The 22,685-nt window shown below is 39.1% G+C and overlaps 1 long non-coding RNA gene across 2 annotated transcripts; it reads right to left on the bottom strand.

Annotated features, from left to right (window-relative positions):
- Positions 1–5,812: 5,812 nt before the first annotated feature.
- Positions 5,813–15,753, bottom strand: LOC143419723 (uncharacterized). 2 transcript variants are annotated; one of them, XR_013099736.1, is made up of 4 exons: positions 15,672–15,753; positions 7,540–7,639; positions 7,296–7,433; positions 5,813–6,999 (listed from the first exon to the last, which is right to left on the bottom strand). It is a non-coding gene; the product is annotated as an uncharacterized LOC143419723 (long non-coding RNA). The 2 variants fall into 2 exon arrangements; XR_013099737.1 differs by having other exon boundaries at positions 7,570–7,639.
- Positions 15,754–22,685: the final 6,932 nt, after the last annotated feature.

The raw sequence follows: 22,685 nt of genomic DNA, 5'->3' as shown, positions 1-22,685 counted from the left end.
AGCATAATATAATGACAGTGACAGTATGGAATAGGTTCAGTTGTTTTTGAGCTTATTTACTACGGTGATAGCTCTGGGAAAGAAGCTATCCCTGAATCTGTTTGTCCTGGTTTTATTTTTAAGCTTGATAGGCTGTGTGCAAGGTGCCCGGAAAAAAAAGAAAACATCTTTTACTTTTTTATAGAATCAGTCAAAAAAAAAAGTGCTGGTAAGACTTATTAGTAAGTATTAGTAAGGTATTAGCTAATACTTATATCCTCTTCCCTAGTATGGCATTTACAAACATGTTTTTAAATGGTTTAGTCATGCTTAAAAAGCTATGTAATGTGTTTCCTAACAGCATTTTTTTCGGGAAAGAGCAACGTGTGACAGTGTCTTGAAGAAAAACCTCACAGCTTTCTTAGTGATGGTTCAACCCAACCCATAAAATAAATTCAAAACACCTGTTGCAGAAATATCACATCACATACACAATAATCTTAATTTAGATTTCTAACTCAGAGATTTTAAGTTTTAATTCAGAAAGTGTTCCCCGACTGCCCAGATGTTAATCATTATATTGTTGTTCGATATTTTTTGATGTCATTTTGATGACAAATCAGCACTTCTGTAAATGTATCAGTCCGTTATATAACCAAATTTAACAGGCTGGTAAATAACAGATGATAGTGATTGTCGTCTGTCAGATGATGGAGAAAGTGTAAAACATCCGGGTTAGATGCCACTGTGTTGTATGCACGTCATATCAGTTTATATCAGTTAGTCTGCGTCAGAAGTCAACGTTTTGCTTAGTATTTTGTGTATTCAGCAAAATCATACATCTGTTTACCTCACCTTCTGCTTAGAGCAGAATAGAATAGCCCTTTATTGTCATTGTACATGTACAACAAAATTACGAGTGTTTCACCCCAACTGTGCAGAAGTAAAAAAAAAAGATATAAATAGTAAAGACATTAGGAATAAATAGCAAATGGAAGAAATGTATACAGTCAAGAGAAATATATACAAACTAGAGAAAGGCACAAAACAGAAAAGCACACACTGGAGAGCAAAGTGGAAGCGCCTGAGCAGATCATACGATCCAGTTTAACTGATGCTGTCTTAGTATTATGGAGGGAAGATAATGATGGAAAATGTTCTTTCTGTTTACAAGTTGTGGACACTCACATCACTGTACAGCTCATGATAACAGGTTCCCGTCTGCAGCTGGACATTCCAGCTGTGCTAATAGTCTCCAACCAAACAAAATACACTCAAACGCCACAAAACACTACAAGTTGCTTACTAAAACATATAGGATACTGAATTTATTTTAGCCTTTTTGTGGAGATTATTTTTGATTGGATGTTACAGTTCACCATGTTGTGACCAGTCAGTATAATCATTACCACATGATAAATGAGACCCCAGTTCTCCTGGATCGGACTAGACCCAATAAACTTTACAAGTGTGTTAAAACACTTGTAAAGTTTAGTGAATGTCTCTTGCACAATTGTGATAGTAAAAACATTTTGTCCACAAACAGAGAAATATTTATATATTGATCATGAAATATTACAGTCTTATTATTATGACAGTCCCCTTTGGAACCCCAAAACACCTCTGATAAATTGGAGCAAGGACAGGGGACCTCTGGAGGATGTCCCGTGCAGTCTGGGATTGGGACATGCGAGCTGCAAGATTGGGAGGGTTTCTGTGAATTGGAATTTTTCCAGGAGAGATATTCTTGTAAATGCTCAATCGGATTAGGACTTTGGAGTTGGAGGCAAGGTCAAGGCCTCTGTGTGAGGTTCTCTGAGCAGTTCTTGAGTAGTTTTGGGGGGTTGGTGCGTCACATTGTCTCACTGTACCACCAGGGAGCAAAGAAAGGGGTGCTCAATCAGCAACGATGTTAAGAGAAGTGTTATTATTAACTTCACCTGTCAGTGGTTATAATCTCGTAGCTGGGAAGTGCATAAACAGATGCCAAAGTACTCAGAGTGCTAGTAAATTGTCTTCAGGGCCATATATCTCCATGCTGACACACAAACACACAGAGACAAACTCACAAGGTGACTAATGTATCATTGCTGCTAACGGGACATCCATGTTGTTTTGTCAAAATATCTCAGAAAATCAATACGAACAAAAATGCATGGAAGTGGTCCAGTCCAGTACAATGAACGGACAAGGTTATAAACAGGAGCTAGAAAATGGCTGCAAAGTAAACCCACCAGGCAATGCCCTGTGTCAAAATAAGTACTTTTTTTAACAACAGAAAGGCTCAGATTTGTATCCTAAGTGTCGTTGATTGGTTTTTATGTTATCCTGCCAAGCTTTTGTGTGTAGAGTTTCCAGGTCAACAAAATAATTTTCACTAATAGCACTACCAGCACTCTGTCTGCTCTTGAAAGGGCTCTTTTTTTTTCTCCTTCAGCAAAATATGTTTTGGTGAGTTCTTCTGTTTGACTGAACGTAGCCAACCCTGTCAAAACGGTCAGTGCAAACACAGTCTGGAAGATGCAGTATATAAACAGGATGCTTCTTATCTATTTAGAGAATAGCATGCCCCATACCCCCAAAGTGTGAAAGAAATACATACATACATATATATATATATATATATATATATATATATACACATACACATATATATATACACATACACACACATACACACACACACACATATATATATATATATATATATATATATATATATATATATATATATATATATATATATATATATATATATATATATATATATATATATATATATATATATACATATATATATATACATATATATGTGTATATATATATATATACACACATAATAACCAAGCAACTAACTCTGGGGTTTAGGAAGAATATTCTGAATAAGAGGAATTATCCAGTATTCTAACAAAACAGCTACTCTATTTTTTTTTGACAGAGAAAACATATCAAATTTTTAAACTGCAACATTTTAGCATTTCATGAAAAATAGGAGCTCCTTTTGAAGTAGATGGCAGCAGTATATCTCAAAAAGGCTTTGACACGGATAAAAGAAAGGGCTGGAAAAGTAAGTGTTACCGGAAAGAAACAGGGAACATTTTGCAACTTACCATTGGCAACAGGTCCAATACATGATTGAGTATAAAAAGAGCATCTTAGAGCGCCAGAGTTTCTCAGAATGTCATGGCTCCTGGGCTGGTTAGAAGGTTTCTGTTTTAGTGCATTTTTTTCAGTCACCTGTTGCTTTCTGACGGGCAGCCCCCACCTAGCCTTGTCTATTCGGTGGAGTTTCCAGCACCTATGCTTCACCCTGCACACCTGTTGCTCATCTGCTCGTCAACCCACCAGCACCTTCCAAAATCATTGCCATTCACAAATACAGGTTAAAGCTCTATCATGCGAAAAAGAAGCCACGTGTGTACATGGTCCACAATCGTCACTGCCTTCTCAGAGTCAAAGCTCATTTAAAATGGGCTGAGGCAAGGGTCAAAGTGCTGTGTGGGCAGACAAATCAAAATTTGAACATTCTGTTTGAAAAACACTGACACTGTAACCTCTATATGTTATCAGTATTTAATTCAATCGCCTGCATCTCTGATGATACAGAGATTTAAACAAGGAACAAAGACAGCAAACATCATGATTTTGTAGAAGAAGAGTAAAGGTAATGAAATGGCCTGCCTTCAGTCCAGAACTTTTACCATGTGAGAATATTTGGGACATCGTGAAATAAAATATACAACCAAGAAGAGCCCAGAACTGTTGAGAAGCTGGAATCCTATAAAAGATAAGAATGGGACAAGATTCCTCTCCCAAAAGCACAGCAAAGTGTCTCCTCATTTTCCAGACATTTACAGACTGTTGTTAAAAGAGGGGAAGTTACATGGTGGTAAACATGGCCTTGCCCCATATTGTTTGAGACATGCCGCTGCCATCAAATTAAAAATGAGCCAATACTTTTGTGAAATTTGTATATTTTACACATTTTTTCTATTTTGAATAAAGGGGGGGGGGGGGGGGGGGGGCATAGCTGGACTGGCCATCGGGCATACCGGGCATTTGCCCGGTGGGCCGCTGGCGATTTTTTGTTTTTATGGGCCGATCGATTTTTTTTTTTTTTTTGATTTTTTTTTTGGCAGGGTATAAATAATGAAAGGTGTTGGATTGGCCAATTGGTCATGATCGACTCTGGGCTGGACCAATTACAGCCAAGGAGGTCGGATGCACCCTCCCCCTTGTTTAGCAATTTTATAGACAAACTAAAGAAAATGGAGAACAAAAAAAGGAAAGGAGGTGCAGAAAAAATTAGGGCCAAAAAGAAACAAGCCCTTCAGGCAGACGCTGCCAAATGTGTAAAAATAACTGAATTGTTTGGCGGTAGCTATGGCATAGCTTCCACAGATTTAGCAACATCAGCAAGTGGTGGAGGCCAGCAGGTGGATAAGGGAAAGGGGAGGCAAGAGGAGGAGAGACCCGAGGCGGCCGCCGGTCATAGTGGCAGAGGAACTGAACTTCAGGTAAGAAGTTATGACCTGCTGTCTATCTGTGTCAGATATAAACCAAGTTTAGTTGGAGTTTGTTTTTGTTGTGCTGACTTTTTACAGGCGCTTAGAATAACTGGTACTGCGTACTAGCTAGCATGACGGAGTTTATATACTGCTGGGCGGGTGCTATGAAGTTACTGATAGTAAATTTTATTTTATGCTTAAGGTTAGTTTCTCAAACTCCTCAAAATCTTAACAAATTGTGCCAATCCTTACATGTTGCACCAGGCTGATTTATCATCAAAGGTGGAGAAGTCTGTGACAGAGGAGACAGAAGAGCAGCAGAGAGAGATGGAGCGAGAGAGAGAAATAAAAGAGCAGGAGATGGAGATGGAGAGATGACTTTATGTCATCCATGAGGGATGCATTTGACATATGTTTCACATATTATAGCCCAGCAAGTTACTTATAGCAATTTAAATACGAGCAATCAGTTTTTGGCAAATACCGGAAATCAGTTTTTGGCAGACAATCGCTTTTTGGCACAACACCGGCTATTGCAGTTAATAATACAACAGCTTCTTGCCATTTTTTTGTGTTTCTTTTTATCGCTGTGCAACTGAGTTCAATTGAAAGCCTGCATGTGCTAGTACCTCTTGGCACAAGTTCCCAGAATCCTTTGCGGTTTTACCCCTGAATGACGTCACATTTTTGGTGGGCCGGTCTCTAGTCAAAATGCCGATTTTTTTGTCCCAGTCCAGCCCTGGGGGGGGGGGAGGGGGGGATTAATTGGAATGCCAAATACGTTAGCGGGTGTAGGACTGTGTAGTAATTTGAAAACGCTTTTTAAAAAATGTGACTGAAGGGAAACCTGTATCAGACATGAGCTCCCTTCCCAGTCAGGAGCTTGAAGGTCTGATTTGACAGCGGAAGAGACAGAGCTGACAACCCCCCCAAAAAAACCCCAAAAAAAGCGGACTTCTGTGTAAAGAGATTTGCACAAATTGAAAACAGGAGAAATGGAAGCTTCCAGAACAGCCTTGAGACCTCTAACCAGGGCAAATAGTTTATTATAGGTAATACATTTCCAGTAGGAACAGCAGCATTTTACAGTTTTCATGTTTTAAGTAAAGCAATAATACAAACTAATACAATAATGATAAACTATGACAATGAGTATGTAGATGGAGAGGGTTCATTAAGGGCATCTGTCTTGTTTAGTTCTTGTTTTTGGATAATAAAACCAAGCATTAAAATAATTAACACTGCCATAAAAACGAAGTGTTGCTTCATGGGACGTGAAGAGGGAGGAGTGAGAAGACTTAAGACGAATGATATTTCATTCTAAAGGTGAAACTCGTGGAAGAGACCAGTGGCGATGCACGAGAAACATATATTTCTGTGTGTCAAAACTGCCAAGAGAGGTCAGTCAAAACAACACTGCACAATTACCAGAACCCACAGCCATCTGAGGGTCATTAGACACCCTGAGGAGAGCTGACTCAATGCACTGCAGGGTGAGCCATGACAGGAATGTATCCATAATCTATTTTTCTTGTTGTTGTTGTTGTTGTTTTAACCTTTTCTTCGTGGTATCTATCTAAAGTTTTCTATCTAAAGATGAAGGGAATTCTTCTGGGCTTCAAGAAGGAAAGAATAATCCGCTGACCTCACCTTGACCAGCCTTCACTGCAACTGCTTCTTCCCTCGGAAGCAATGGCTTGATTTCTATATTGTGCTTAATATCTTTCCTCAGGTCGTAAAATTTCAACTTCCTTCCATGGACTCAGAAACCATCACGATGACAGGTGTGTAATGCAAAAGATGATAGAGGGGTCATTCAATCCCGAGTTGCAAAAAAACAAAAAATATAGTATGGCTTGCAATTTGGCAACGACAGAGTCAGCTCATAGACAACAATCGACTGGAATTTCTATTGGGAGAGGAAAGGAAGTGAAAGAGACGAGAGGAATAAAAACTAAAGCAGAGTTGTTTTTCTCTTAGACAGGTAAGTACAGTTTATATTATCCAGCATGTATTAGCTGGACTATTGCTGCCAGGGGAAAGTCTAGGACCTGAACAACTCCACTCTTGCCTACTGCAGAGCGCCGAAAGCCTGAGCCTTAAGAAGAGCAAAGCCCAGCTGGTTAATTATATGTTTTACAAAGGAAATGGGTATGTTTGCTGGTGTTTTGTGACTAAAGACTTTTTAACCTTCTTTATTTTGATTCTGTAAATACTGAGAAAGCTTAACATTCAACATTTGGATAAGAGCAGAAACAAATCTCTCAACAGCTTTTGTTGATGTGACAAGCACAATACAGAGAATGATTTTTCATTGAAAGGTGCTAAAGGGCACGTAATGGACTCAGCGGGTAGCTGTTTCAGCAGGAAAGGCTCTAAAAAACAATTGCGCACTGGCTGCCTGTCACCGGAACAAAAGGCAAGCAAATATTAGTGGCCGCCAAGTGAACCTGTTGAGCATTTAGTAGATGAAGTGCCATATATCTCCCGAGGCAGGTGATGCAAACCCCAGCTGAGGAAAAATGAAAACAGAGAGTGGACTTTTTTATTCACGGTTTTAAACTGTTAACATCTAACATCTCCCTGCATCTGCTGGATGCTAGCGTCTGTTTGCTAACAAATTTGTCACCCTTAAACGTGCGAATGTAATATTGCTGTGTTTACAGCTCGTTCCTATTGCTCCGGAGTGGCATCCTACGTTTAAATTTGCCATAAACTTAAAACCTTTAATTGCAGATGAAAGCAAATAAAACAGTTTGAATTGTCAGTAATTTAAGTCACAAATGCATTTACAAATTACATACATACCACAACGAGTGCATCTGTATCATGGAAGCAGACCTGTTTGTGCATCCCTTTATGCAGCCGAAGGTACCAGAATGAATACGTTTGGCTCGGCCTCCCCCTCTCTCCCCCTCTGCTGTGCCCTGACAAGACACTCTCCAGCTGCTTGGGCACACCAGCAAATAAAGAAAAGATACACACGAGGTGAATAAAAAAGGTAATACCCACTTCAAACACCACTTCCCACTAATCCCTACATGCTCTCAACCTTCACACAGCGAAAGTATACCGCTGACACCTGGATACTGACACTACCCACTCAGCCAGCCTTTCCGGAACAGACTTCACTTCCGAGGAGTAGCAAGGGACTGGAAAGAGAGAGGATTATTCACTCAGGGAAAAAAAGAAAACACACAGAATCTGCCTGCCCTTTTGCAAAGCATATATCCCTCTCTGCAGATACAAGTGCGGCAACAATCAGGCTCCCATCCAATTGGACAGCATCATTTCCTGCTGTAATCAGCGGCTGAATATGAGCTACACAAAGATTCGGCCTTGTACAACCCACCCCACCCCCACGCACCTTTTTCTGTTTTCCCAGTAAAAAGTAATCTCTTTTTTTTGTAGTATCCTTCAGATTCTGATAGGATTTTATCCAAGACCAACCGGACAAAGAAGGTTTAATAGCTCCGGGTTTACAGTATATTTTTTGGTCTACTTAAATTGATTAAGGGTAGATTTGTTTGACGTTTCCACTACTAAAGGAGAGCTTTTATTATCCATCTTCTCATCTGTCTCACATGTTACATATGTAGTTGTAATTTGAACATACTGTATTTAAATGTCTCTCTCTCTCTCTCTGTCTCTCATCTTATACAGTTACCCAAATGGTCAGAAACATTTAAAATGTACCTAAACTAAATTATAATTAAATTCTAGGTGAAAACTGTAGTTTTTGAAAAAAAAAATTAGAGTTTACCATCATAGAAAGCAAATATTATTTCAATTTAGTTCAAATGTTCAGTATTTATATTTTATATATTGCCAAATCACAACAAAGGTAACTTCAAGGTGCATTGTGTTGTAAGGTAAAGACTCTACAATGATAGAGAGAAACCTTCACTGATTAAACAACCCCCTTTGAACAAATGCTTGGTGACAGCAGGAAGGAAAAACTCCCTTTTAGCAAGAACATGACTTTATCAGAACCAGGCTCAGGGAGGGGCAGCCATCTTCCACGACCAGTTGTAGGTGAGGATGGCAGGACAGAGAGCCAAATGTTATTGAATATTAGCCAATATTCACATTTGATAAGATGGAATATTTGATATGTTGCTATAAAGATTGTTTAAATGCTTCATATTAAATGTGTTGCCAGTGAACTGCTAGTTGGTCGTTCAGCTTTAAAATATCAGTTATAAAAAATATAAAAGTAAACTAACATGCACAGTGGGGATCAGCAGAAACAGAATAACAAATTTCTGGCCAGGAATAGGAGATGAATCAGGCCAAAACTATTCACTCGCCCATCTAAATCATTGAATTCATGTGTTCCAATCACTTCCATGGCCACAGGTGTGTAAAATCACCTAGGCATGCAGACTGCTTCTGCAAACATTTGTGAAAGAATGGGTCGCTCTCAGCATCTCCAGCATGGCACTGTGATAGGATGACACCTGTGCAACAAGTCCAGACAGAAAATTTCCTCACTATTAATATTCAACAGTCAAATTGTAGTGGTATTACAACAAAGTGGAGGTGATTGGAAATGACAGCAACTCAGCCACAAAGTGGTAGGTCACATTAAATCACAGAGTGGGGTCAGCGGATGCTGAGGCTCTTAGTGCATGCAGATCTTGTCAACTTTCTGCAGCTTCAAATGCTGCAGACCTCCAAACATCATGTGGCCTTCAGTTCAGCTCAAGAACACTGCATAGAGCTTCCTGGGATGGGTTTCCATGACCGAGTAGCTGTATCCAAGCCTTGCATCACCAAGCACAATGGAAAACATTGGTTGGAGTTGGGGTGAAGCTTACCACCACTGGACTCTAGAGTAATGGACGTGTTCTCTAGAGTGATGAATGACGGGTCTCCGCCGGACAATCCAATGGATGAATCTGTGTTTGGCATTGCATCAAGTGTAAAGTGCCAGTGAAAGGAAGTATTAATGATTCAACATGTCTGTGCACCAGTGCGCAAAGTAATTTCCATAGAGACATGAATGAGTGAGTTTGGTGTGAAAGAACTTGACTGGCCTGCACGGAGGTCCTGACCTCAACCCGACAGAACACCTTTGTGATGAATTAGAGCAGAGACTGAGAGCGGAGACCTTCTAATCCAGCATCTGTATCTGACCTCACAAATGTGCTTCATAAAGTATTGTCAAACTCTCCCATAAACACTCCTAAACCTTGTGGAAAGCCTTGACAAAAAAAATAGTTCAAGCTGTTTTAGCGGCAAAGGATTAGCCACACTCATTTTAAACCCTATGCCTCAAGAATGGGATGTCACTCCAATTCAAATGCATGTGAAGCCAGATGAGCGAATACTTTTGGCAATACAGTGTATCTGCAAATATGCAAAGGGATAGTGTGAAGAAATAAAGATTGAAGATGTGCTGGCAGATTGAAGTATTGATGAGACAAATTCAGACCTTTCAGGGAAACATTCAAAGTTATTTCTCATTTGTTTCACAGATGGCTAGTTTAAGATATATTTGGTTGACAAGAGAACTACATAATGGAAGAAAAAATGACATTTCAAAGTGCGGTACTCGTACACACAGACATTTAAACACGTACAATCCTCCAAAGAACTGCAATGAAAACAAGCCACGGGCTTTCCTTTCATCGTCTGCTTTTCTCTCTTTATCAAGTGTGAGACTGTCACTGCATTCCCTGCATCACATGCTGCAGTTTCCATGAGAACAAATTCAAACAAACACACACACAAGGTTAACTTCACTTGTATATTACGCTAAATTTTTCCAAACCAGTCCTGAATTGACCGCTACAGTGGTAACCTCAGGAAAGAGTCAATATTTAAGTTGGCAACTTTGACAAACACTTTAATCTTTTTAAGCTCATTTAGCTCACGTGGTCCATCGTGATCAGGGGTTATTACCTTGGGTAAGAACACCATGAACCATGCCTGGCTCCTGGTTTGTTTAGTCTGGGCACGATTCTCTGTGCAGACTGCTTTCCCTCAAGTGTCCCTAAAAGAAGCTCATGTTCCTCCAAGTATCACCAGCACACACACACACACACACACACACACACACACACACACACACACACACACACACACACACACACACACACTTCATAATAAAATGGCAATTCAAGACAGCAACACAACAACAAAAAAGGCTGTTTATTCCTAAACAGGAGAAGAAGGCTGACATTAGTTGACATTAGTTGCTTGAAGAAATATAGGCACTGTACTGGTCCTGGCTGCACCTGGAACTGAGGCACAACGCCCAATTTAGAGGTCAGCTATAGTTCCAACACTCACCTACACTAGCAACAAGCTTTTGGGGGGGGGGGGGGACAATGAGATTGTTCCAGATAAAGGCCAATTTCCCTCCTCAACCTGGGCTCCAGCTGCCACTTCTTCAGATTGGCCCTCATCTGTCCATGCATTCATAAACGTGCATAATAAATGTGTAAGTGTAATCTGGTGCAGTGATAATAGCTTCATATTTGTCAAACATTTGATGATGTTTCCATCACACCGGTGTGCAGAAAACACCCGCAAAGACATTTCCCACATGGGAAATCCTGTCAGAGAGGCAGAAAAATCGGTTCTCCGAGGCAGAGATGGAGACATAATAAATGACTCTGAACCAGAATAAACAATTATTATTTACCAGCTCACACAGGTCTGCTGCTGCCATTGTTGCTTTAACTTGAGCAACAGGACAGACGGATTGATGAATGGATGGAAGGATATTACAAACGTGATCTTACATTTATGAGCTTCCTGTAAGGAGTAATTAGGGATGATCGCCATTCATGCTCTAATGCGACTGCATGGTGTAATCAAAGATAAAGGTAATGAATATCAGTAACACTAATGAATATTTTAAAGCAGTGCATTAGTCATTATTTAGAAGCTAATTGCAACATAACAACAAATCACAAGATATTTTCCCAAAGTTATTTACAGAAATTAGATGATTTAATGAACATTATGACATTAAGGCATGTCATTTTGCCCACTTGTCTGTTTTTGTTAGTTTTGCTTCAGTTAACAGTTTCACTCACCCCAAATATTAATAGATCTTTATAAGAATGTAATACTTATAGTTTAAATAAATACAGGATCTACTGTCAGGTCTTCATGGCTGCTTACACTAACACAACACACTATTTAAGTCCATGTTCACTCCTGCTTTCAATCCATTCCCTTTTTTTGATACACATTTGTCTTTGGAAGCTCAATAGCTCAGCATGAAACAAAATCTGATATTCAGTGAAGCACATATTTTTCTAAGAATATTTACTGACCACTCTGCAGCATTTATGTTTTGTGATGATTTACCAGTTTTTCCAGCGGTATCACTGACCTCCTTCGGATTCAGCATTCAGCATAACTACACATCGATCCGTCCGGTTCTCCCCGGTGATGAATTTAAGGATCGGGTTTGAGTTCATTGTTCGTATTTCTTTAGAATGTTTTGTTACAGATTTCCCACACCTTCTGTGTTTGAAATTATATACTGCCTGCAGTAATAATAACGGCCATGTTTAGAGGCAATGCCAGCATGAACCAATGCTGCCCCCGTGTGGTGGGTTTGATGTTGAGTACGCCCAAGAAAAAGAAAAGCAAAGCGAAACCTTCTTTACCTGGTCTCAGATTGTTTCCATCTGTTGGGTAGGATGTTTTGTGTTACATGTGAAGTACAGGTTATGTTTTTCTTTTCTGTCATTCATAGCAAAATATAGTTTTTACAAAAGTTGTCAGCAGTGATGGGTTATCCGACAGCTTTCCGAGAATGAACTGTTGAAATTGTTGCACCTGTCTGTATTTTCTCACTCCGTTATATTTGGTTCACTGCTCTTTTTTTCCTCCTGATTTAAAAAAAAAAAAAAAGAAGGGGAGAGAAAGAAAAGGACGCCCTGCAAGGATACAATTAACCTTTAAACCTTAACCTAATTTTCTCACTGCCTCCTGTATGACTAGTGATTGTGAATTACCATTTCTCTGTACAAGAGCCCAAAAACTCATTTCCAAAGTGATATCTGCTGCCTGACCTTTTAACTCTCTCCCTCCTGCTCACCCTGCGGTCAGGTCATTACATCCGTCTCAGTTCTACATCAAACTGCAGAGGCCTTGCTACATTTCTGCTTCTTTTCCATCTTTGAATGCAACACTGCAACTCTGTCATCACCTCTGACACACATACATTCCAGATTCAGTATGTCTGCCGCACATGAATGTTTTGTGTGTTCACGCTGCAGGAGTTCTCTCATTCTGCACTGGCTTCAACCTCCTTTGACCTTTGACCTGCCAGATGTTCACTGTGGACCTATCGATCTCGAGGGAAAGAATAACAACAAGGGGCGTGTGAAAGTTGCTAGTTGTAGAAGTGCACTATAAGTGCAACATAACCTACACATGGTGGCCACTTTATTAGACATACATGTGTATCTCTAATAATCATCTAGTCACGAGGCAACAACTCTATGCATGTAGGCATGCAGACAAGACAAACTGTTTAAATCACCTTTCTTTACCCATCAGAATCGGGAAGAAAGGTGATTTAAGTGACTTTGAGCGCATTATGTTTGTTGGGGCTGGTCTGAGGCTGGTCTGAGTATCTCAGAAAATGCTGATCTGCTGGCATTTTTCCACACCGCCATCTACAGGGTTTTAGGGGAACTTTCCTGAAAAGAGAAAACATCGATTCAGGTGCAGTTCTCAGTTGATGCCAGACGTCAGAGGAGAATGACCAGACAGTAATTCAAACAAACCACTAGTTACAGCCATGGTATGAACAAGCGCATCTCTGAATGCACAACATGTCAAACCTTGAAGCAGAAACTTCAAGGTTTGACGTGTAGCAGAAACTTCATTATGGTTATCTAGATACTGCGCTTTCAGCAGGAAAAACTTTTCATCACTCATCCAATTGACTTCTTTAGTCTCAGCTGCAGGTTTTGCCAACCTCATCAATGATACATACTAGCCAAAATTAGCACCACTGACTAATTAATGGACTGTGAGCTTACTTTCATCAATAATATACACATTGTCATGACCATTGATCAATAGCTATGAGTACTGTTTACAAAGACTTGATGCCCAAACCACCTAAACTGGCTCCTTCCGATGTGGAGGAGCAGCGACTCTACTCTAAGCCTCTCCCTGATGGGTGAACTTCTCACCCTATCTCTAAGGGAGAGGCCAGCCACCCTTTGGAGGAAGCTCATTTCTGCCACGTGTATCCGCGATCTCGTTCTTTCCGTCGCAACCCACAGCCCGTGACCATAGGTGACGGTAGGGATGTAGATCAACCAGTAAATTGAGAACTTTGCTTTTACTCACAGCCCTCTCTTCACCACGACGGATCGGTACAGTATCCGCATCATTGCAGCCGCAGCACCAATCCTGTCAATCTCCCGCTCCCTTCTCCCATCACTCGTGAACAAGACTCCGAGATACTTAAACTGCTCCACTTGGGGCAGGAACTCATCCCTGACCCAGAGTGGGCACTCCACCCTTTTCCAGTTGAGGAACATGGCCTCAGATTTGGAGGTGCTGATTTTCAATGAGTGATAAAATGTTTCTCCCACTGAGATCACAACATTCAGATGAATGCAATCAACTGTCAGGAATTTCATTACCTGGATGAATGACCATGCATCAAGACACTTGCAGCACAGTGGCGGAGCGGGGGGGTGGCTTACTGGGCTTAAGCCCGGGTTGTTTTTTCAGAAGCCCGGGGTCTTTTGGAGTGTAATTTTTTCATAGTTACATGCCTGGCTGACAACTGTATAAAACAAAAACTACACACAATATTTGGAGCACATAGTGCACACTGTGGGAATTTACGACTGTGCGTAAATCCCCCCTAATATTGGTATGATCCGAGCTCAGGCACTAAGCGACTGAGCGAGGGGGCGGTGGAGCTGCTGCCTGCGAGTGCGCTGTTGGAGAAGCGCAGACAGAGGAGAACTGAAGTTTGACCAGGTACCAAAGCAAATCATTCGTACTGTACAAATAATGTAAATATGACGGTGAATCACGAAAGATTGATATCAAACTGATCACTTGACCCATATTACGTTACTTGCTCTTCAAGTGAATCAACAAATGGCGAAATGAAAAGCTGAACAACAACAATGCTGTTTCTTTAGAGAGTCTTAGTTTACATGTGTGTTTATTTCATATTTTCAGTTGTTACCCTCCACGGCTAAATAAATCGGTTTAAGTAATGTACTGATATACAAGAATGGACATAAGGGGCTTCTTTCAAAGAAAAAACTCTGGTAGATGTTATTTTATATATTATGCTTTGTATGTTGTTCAGTATATTTCTATGAAAAACAAGAGGGATTTCAGTACACAGCAGTATATCCACAGTTTAAACCAGATATTTACATACACTTTATGGAAAACACAAGAACATTTTTACTGTACAACATCAATTTAGAGTAAACTTGTTTTGTTTTGGATAAATAAATATTGAAATATCTTTTGAATTAGTTAAAGAGAGACAGAGCTGTCTATTGTTTTATTATTTTCATCAAATTTAGGAGTACATATGCACTAAGTTTATTGTTAATTAATAAGAAAACTCCAGACGATTCCATTCTGAGCTTAAGAAGCTTCTGATAGGTTAGTAGAGTCCATGTGAGTAAATTGGTGGCACAGCTGTGGATGCATATAAGGCAAAACACAGAGCCACAGAGGAACAGAGATGGAACAAGAGCAGGTGAGACAGACATGTTAGTCAAATGGTTGTTTACCAAAAGTATCACCGTATCATAGGTAGTCATGTATCTCGTACCTAGTGTTTCTTTTTAGGTTTGTTATTTTTCAAATTCTACATTTATTAAGTTATGCAGGCTTGTTTGCACAACAAGGCTGAATAATTATATAAACTTTTCTCAATCTAAATAGTGTACTTTGGTAGAATTAAAAAATAAGTGTAGTGCAGGTCTATGGTGATTTTTAGTGCTACTATCATCTAGTTTTGATTCTGGGTCTGTCTTGGTTAAATCCTAAGTAGTCCTGATTTTGAACTGGAATAAAAACAGGATGTAGTTGTCACGGTCCTGGGTCGTTTTGACCCAGCGTTTTGTGTTTTCTTGAAGTTCATTTTTGTGCCTTGTGTTTGTTCTGATTTGTATTGGTTTAGGGTTGAACCTGAAGTTAGTGTATATTCAGCCCTACCTGTGTCTGTCCTTGGTGCTCTGTTCTTGTCCCCGTGTTGTGTTGTAAATCAGTCCGTGTGTTCCCTGCTTTACTTCGTAGGCTCGTGTCCTAGAGTTCCTGTCTTATTCTGAAAGTCTGTGTCTCCTCCGGTCCTCATGTGTATTAGGTTCAGCTGTTCTTCCCTCCTGTGTGTGATTACCTGATTACCTTGTGTGTGTATATTTAGTGGGTGTCGGTCTGTGTTCTTTGTCGGCTCGTCTGCGTTATCTGCCTGCATTACTCTGCGGCTCTCTGCCCCGCACCCCTTTGTATGGTCTCAGGTTTGCTCTTTAGTTTCTCCCAGTTTAGGTTTCCGTTTGTAATTGCTCATGCTGCGTTGCCTGTTTTTGCCACCTCCACCTTGTAAATAAACATCACTCGTATCATCAGTTTGCTGCATTTTGGGTCCTCCTTTTCCTCCACACCACACGGCTCCCTCCGCCAGCCGTGACAGTAGTCCTGTTTTAATTCCGGATCAGTTCTGGGTCTGGTTGGATTGGGATTTAGTCCGCATGTCTTGATACAGCCCCAACTTTGTTCTGCCTTGCTGCTTAATTAAAAAAACTAGTTTAAGGTGTCCTGCATATGTGATACATATTTTTCCCTATATGAAGTCATTCTTTTTTTTGAACAAAAAAACAGAGCCCAGTAATCTTTCAGTCATTTCAACCCCCCTTCCCCCAAATCCTACATGCGTACTACCCTTTAGGGCTAAGCCCCGGATGTATCAAATGTCTGCCTCCGCCTCTGTTGCAGCAGATGGGCTACAGCAGCAGAAGACCGCACTATGTGACTGTCCTGTCTGCTAAGAACATTAAACTCAGGCTACGTGTCACAAAAGGTTCACCAAAAAAATGTTGCCTGGTCTGATGAGTCTTCATTTGTGATACAGTCACATGTGAGTCAGAATTGGGCGTAAACAATATGAAACTATCCCATAACCATTGAGGCGGATGCTGGTGATGAAGGGGTTTGTCAACAAGAATTAAGTTGATAAACTTAATTCTAGCTAACCAAGTGGCCAGTAAATGTTTATTCTATATTAAAACGTAAGACTAATGCCTATTTTTCTTCATTCTCTACTCTTAATGTATTATGTATGACTCTTAACTGCTCTTACTCTAAGCACAACCGTTCCATCTGAAGATGTTAACCCAGAGGATACTGTTACCAAACATCAGCATGGAAGTTCTGTCCAACTGCATTTATAGTATATTTTTGTGTACTTACAGGAAATGGAACAGGTAAAGACCATATTTAGAATTCATAATTTCTGATATTCTTAATCTTGTCACATTGTGAGTGCAGTACAAAGACACTACAAAACCTGATTAAAATTTCTGCAGTAGGATGAAACTTCATTCTAGTCAGGCAGCTGTGCAGATCTATTGCACAGAGGTGGAAAGAAAACTATTAAAGCAGTTCTCAAAGGGGGGCCGATTATGCTCATTTCCACCTCCATATTTCTTTTTTTCTTTTTTTTTCTGGGAGTCCTCTAGGGTACGGTTGCATGATTCACAGGTAAAAGAAAATCCTTCATTATATTAAAGAAAGCGAGGCACAAGAATAGATGTCGTTGTGTTTAGACTGAGGTTTTGCCTCACAGAGATTACTTTTACATACACTGACCTCATTATTTGAAGCTATGCCCATTGCTATGAAAAGCATAAAATGTCACCTTTGAATCAAGACTGAATCTCAATGGCTCGTCTACAGGCTATGTTTCTGCAGGGTTCCCATCTCTGAACATCAACAAAAATATGAGAGCGCTAGGAAATCACTGGGAGGGCAACCCATTATGATATGAAAGTGCATCGCAAGTGCAATTTAGTACCAGACTGTGGTCTTGCCAAGGCCATAATTTATTTAAAACCAAGCAGCCCTGTGATGTAACACTGAATTAATGAATGTTAAAAAAAGGGCTCCCAGTGTAGTCTTGCTGATTAATACGATGCAGTCTAGGCTTTCCAGCTGAAGACCAATCAAGCTTTTTTTTTTTTGGTGAGTATTAACAGCGTCTCCTTTAATAAAACTAAAACCACTGTGGTGAACTGAACAACGTGAATTTTAAAGCATGCACCCATAAATTCCTGAAGGTTTTTCTGGGTGTACAGTAACATAACCAAACATAATACAATGCCTGCTTTCTTACAGCCTATAAAATGCAAACTTGTGTGAATATATGTAAAAAGCACAAAAATGCATTTTCTTCTGTTAACTAAACAGGTCTGTCGTGTTCCCGTGTAGCCTTTTTTTGTTTAATGACAAAAGAAATACATTTCAAAATGCTTCAACTTCTGATAAAGGCTTTGCCCACAGCTGCCTTTTTGTTCTGTGTTTGTATTCACTGCAGCAAGGCCCTTAACAGAAGAAGTGATGTTTTTCAAATATCACCCCTGAATTTCCATGTGCAAATAAGCGCCATCCAATCAATTAAGTGAGACACTTCAAAATGTTTTGCAGAAAAAAAAGCAAAAAAAAAAAAGCAACACATACACATTCAAGTTTATCAAAAAGGCTAATCGGGCAAAATAAGGCCCCCAGTTACACTCCAAGAAGTTTTGACAATGCCTATATCACAGTTAGTGAAAATGACACCCCTTAAGACAAAAGGACTGACACTACCAGACTCTTCAAACGTCCGGTGCCACCACTGACGGAGCTTAGCCAATTAAAACTTCTTTGCAGTTTCCTTTCCCTGATTGTCCACACTGAAATCTATATTTTTGGTATAAAATATATAGACTACAAAGCTGACTGAGGTATCTGTGCTACTCAGGTTTCTAAGCAAAACTGATGTGATCTGACTTTATTTCCTCCCTGTGCTCTCACCACATCAGCTGGCTGTTTGTTTGTCTAGTGCAGGGATGTCAAAATTAGAAAAACAGAAGAAAGAAATGTAAGAAAAACAGGAACTCTTCTGTCATTTCATTATTACTCGATTACTTATTTACTTTGGTGTAGTCTGAATAGCCCAGAGAGGTCTTTATTAGTAGGAAAAGATGTCACACTTAGTGAAAAGTCCAAAATTTATGCTCTCCTTTACATTTTCCAAAGCAGTTCAGCGGGCCACATTGGAGTCTTTGTTGGGTTGATTCTGGCCACTTTCTTGCAACTTTGTGGTCACTCTTTGATTTGGGGTTGCACCTAACATTTATTTTCATTATCAGTCAGTAGTCTGGGAGTTATTTTTCTCTCCCTGCGCCAGCCACAGCTGTGGTTGAAGGTATTATGTTCCTGGATTGTCTCTGGATTGAAATCCTTTGAAGGCAATGTATCTCAGGAATGTCTTGTGAACGTGAACTGGAAGTTATTAGAATTTGGTGATCAAACTCAATGTCTTTTTGACCTCATAAACACTGTTGGTCATAACCCAAAACTTCATAAGTTACCTTTGCCAAAAATGTTCCATACTTAACTAGTACAGTGGTGTCAAATATGTGCCCTGGGGGCCACAACTGTCTTGGAAAGAGTCAAATTCGGTCCACTAGATCACAAAGGCAATGTGAGAAACTTGCAATTAACTGCAATTAATTTTTCAATAACATGCATTCTGATTATTATTATCACTTATTCTGGGAATGTCAGATTGTTAAATCTCATTAGGTAAGTAAAGTAATTTAACAAGATATAATGCTTTCTGTTGTCTGGCAAAGTTCTAATGTAATGGTATAAAAGGTTCTTATTACTTTGGCATGTGGCTGTAAATATTGTTGTTCTGACCCAAGTGAATGCTTTCAAAATGTAATTCTCAACATGAAAGAAAGAGAAATATTATTTTTATTATGCAGTGATTTTACTGGTCCGGTCCACTTGAGAGCATTTTGGATAGTTTGTGGTTCATAAACTCAAATGAGATTGACACCTGGTCTAATAGGAAACAAATGCAATGATATGAAATTCACTTTCACTCCAAAAAGGTCAGCTTACTGTGAAATCATGATGTTTGGCAAAACCACTTCTGACATTATCAAAACACATTAAATCAGGAAGACAACAACAACAACAAAAACAAACAAGATTTATAAGCTGATTATCTGATGAAACCATATGATCCTGTAGCAGTCATGTTAATTTTGATCAATCATTTAGACAATAAAACATTATAAAAAGGGACTTCTGAAGCATCATAAAAACTTTCATGTTTCTTCAACCACAATCCAAAACCAGCTGTTTTGAATAATACACAAGCTGATAAAAACATAAGTTTTTATCAGCTTATATGTGCTTTTATTTATTTATGTTTATTTTTGTTTTACTTTAAATGAAAAAACACCATAGATGTATATCTTGCTCTTGTTCTGTTTCTACAAATAACCACTAATTATCTAAATGATCTAAATGCAGATTGATTCTTTTCAGTTCAGCTGTTGATCATATGTTACAAGATCTGTTCTAATTGCTAATGGAGGGATTTTTTTTTTCTGATTATGGTGACATTTGTGTTATACCTTAAAATAAAATTACCATACTAATATTACAACTTTTATGCAAATTTGTCAGCATTTGATGGACAGTAATTGTATCTAGTTGTCTAGTTTCAGTCATTGCAATGACAGGCAGCGGTCGGTTTTAAATAAATAGTACTGACAGGCCTACAGGAACAGAAATAGAGCACATGAGCACAGAAAATGTGCTACAGAGAAAGTGATTTATATAGCTCTCCATATACTCTGTTATGCTCTCTCTACCATCAAGCATGCCTCAGTGGCTTGATATCATAAATAATGTTCAGTGGGAATACATAAATGCATGAATAACACCGAAACAAACAAATAACATGGCTATGGCATTGTCATATATCTACAGTGTTTCTAACCATATGCAACCCAAATCTGACCAAAAGAAAAACATAAAAAATAATGACCTGTAACCTGAAAAAAAACAAAAAAACATACATTTCATTTGTAGGGCTTTGCAAAATTGACCACAAGGGGGCGACAAATTGCAATGACTATATTTTCTCTGGCCAATGTTTCAGTAGCAACACCGAAAATTCAAGGAGGAATTTGAAAGTAGAGATTAATTTCTATATTACTGACGACGGAGTTTTATTTGAATTGATCGGCATGAACTGGTGTAACTGGAAAGAATTAGAATTTTATTTGAACAGTTCAATAAAAACACAACCAATCACTCTCTAAGTTTGGATATCTCCTGGGAAGCAATATGAAATTTGGCACAAGGTCAGTGTGGGCTATTGAATGTTTTTGAGCTTGGTAAAGATTATTGATTTTCTGGCCTAATGCCATGAGCAATGTATGTACCAGACATTTTAATGTGGCTGTTATCTAATTAAATTATAATGGCATTGCATTAGTATTGACGGAGAATATGTGAAAAACATTTTGCCCCCTTCTTGATTTTTTTTTTGTTTTTTCATATCTGTCACACTTAAGTGTGTTAATCATACAAATCTGAATATTAGCTAGCAATAACCTGACTAAAGACAATGCAGTTTAAAAACAAAAAGACGATCTCATTTATCAAGGCTATTTGGATGAAGGTAAATATAATTTGCTGATAATCTCAGTTCTATTTCACTAGCCACACCCTGGCCTGACCACTGCCAAACATGTTGAATAAAAAAATGACTTAAATCGAACCTGTCTGACAAAGTGAAGAAACAATTAACTAATTAATTAAAAAACAGAGGATGGTCAAAGTCATTGCCATCTATCGGTCTGGAAAGCGTCACAAAGCCATTTCTACAGCTGGGAACAGTTGTGAATCTTTTGAGGAACCTATCAAAAGGGCACTAATGACTACCAAGACTACCAAACTGAATTAAATAATAAAATAATTACAAAATTACAAAATATAACAAAATAGCTTTAATAAATACACAGCTCTGATTATAAATAATCCAGGATATTACACATATTGTCCTTATCATAATGATTATCTCTGTTGAGGATTTGATATTAAGGGTGTGCACTATGCAGTGTGTACTGTGCCCCAGCATGCAACAGCATGAGGCTAGCACTGGCCACAACAGACTAGCAAAGCCTCTGCATCCGACAGGTATTAAAAGACCTCAGCCACCTCAGAAAATAGAAACAGCTCTGGCCCTTCCTGTAAACTGCAGTGGTGTTTTAGCCCAGTCCAGTTTATTGTCAGTCCTGTGATTGATAGAACCATGAATTCTGCTCTCTACCAGAAAATCCTGAAGGAGAATGTGTGGCCATCAGTTCACACCCTGAAGCTCAAGAGCACCTGAGTCATGTACCAGGACAATGATACAATACACATCAGCAAGTCCACCTCTGAATGACTCAAAATAATATTAAAATAAAATAAAATAAAGATGTTGGAGTGGCTTAGTTAACATCTAGACTTCAATCAGGTTGAGATTCTTTGGCATGACCTTAAAATTCCTCCACACTGATGCTGTACATCATGTACTTTCATATATAACACAAGTTGTGTTTCCTCAATATTGTATTATGTTTTAGATTTTAGCACATTTGGTGCCTGAATAACATGGCGTGTCAGATCTAACACAACACGTGTTGTTTTGAAAGATTTTTTTTGGTTTTTGGGTGTTTTTTTTTTTACACGTGTTAAAATTCACACAAAATGTGTTACACGTGGAACAAAAACGTCGTTTTTAACACGAGTGTAAAGCCTCGTCCAATGAAAGGACGGCGAGTCAGATTAAATCAGGGGAGTAAATTAACATTTTACTGGATGTGCTGAAATCCAGTTTTGCGGAATAATATGTTAATGCAATTTTTTTTTTTACTATAGAGCGATTGTTTCACAAAAGATGTTTGTATAGATACCTTACCTCAAATGTATTTCTGCACATTTATTTCACCTTTTAATTCATCCCAGTCAGCTTGTTTGCTCCGATGTGGATATTTACCCTTCACTGCCCGTGTATTGTCTTGGTCACGGATTTATTGTGAGCAGATTCCTCAGAGGCCACGTGATGGCGAAGGCGTTCCAGTTTACTCAGCGCATCACTTACTGACGAGAGGAGCGTTTCTG

Source organism: Maylandia zebra, linkage group LG7, assembly GCF_041146795.1.
Source record: "Maylandia zebra isolate NMK-2024a linkage group LG7, Mzebra_GT3a, whole genome shotgun sequence".
Taxonomy (NCBI): domain Eukaryota; kingdom Metazoa; phylum Chordata; class Actinopteri; order Cichliformes; family Cichlidae; genus Maylandia; species Maylandia zebra.
This window is presented reverse-complemented; position numbering and strand designations above follow the sequence as displayed.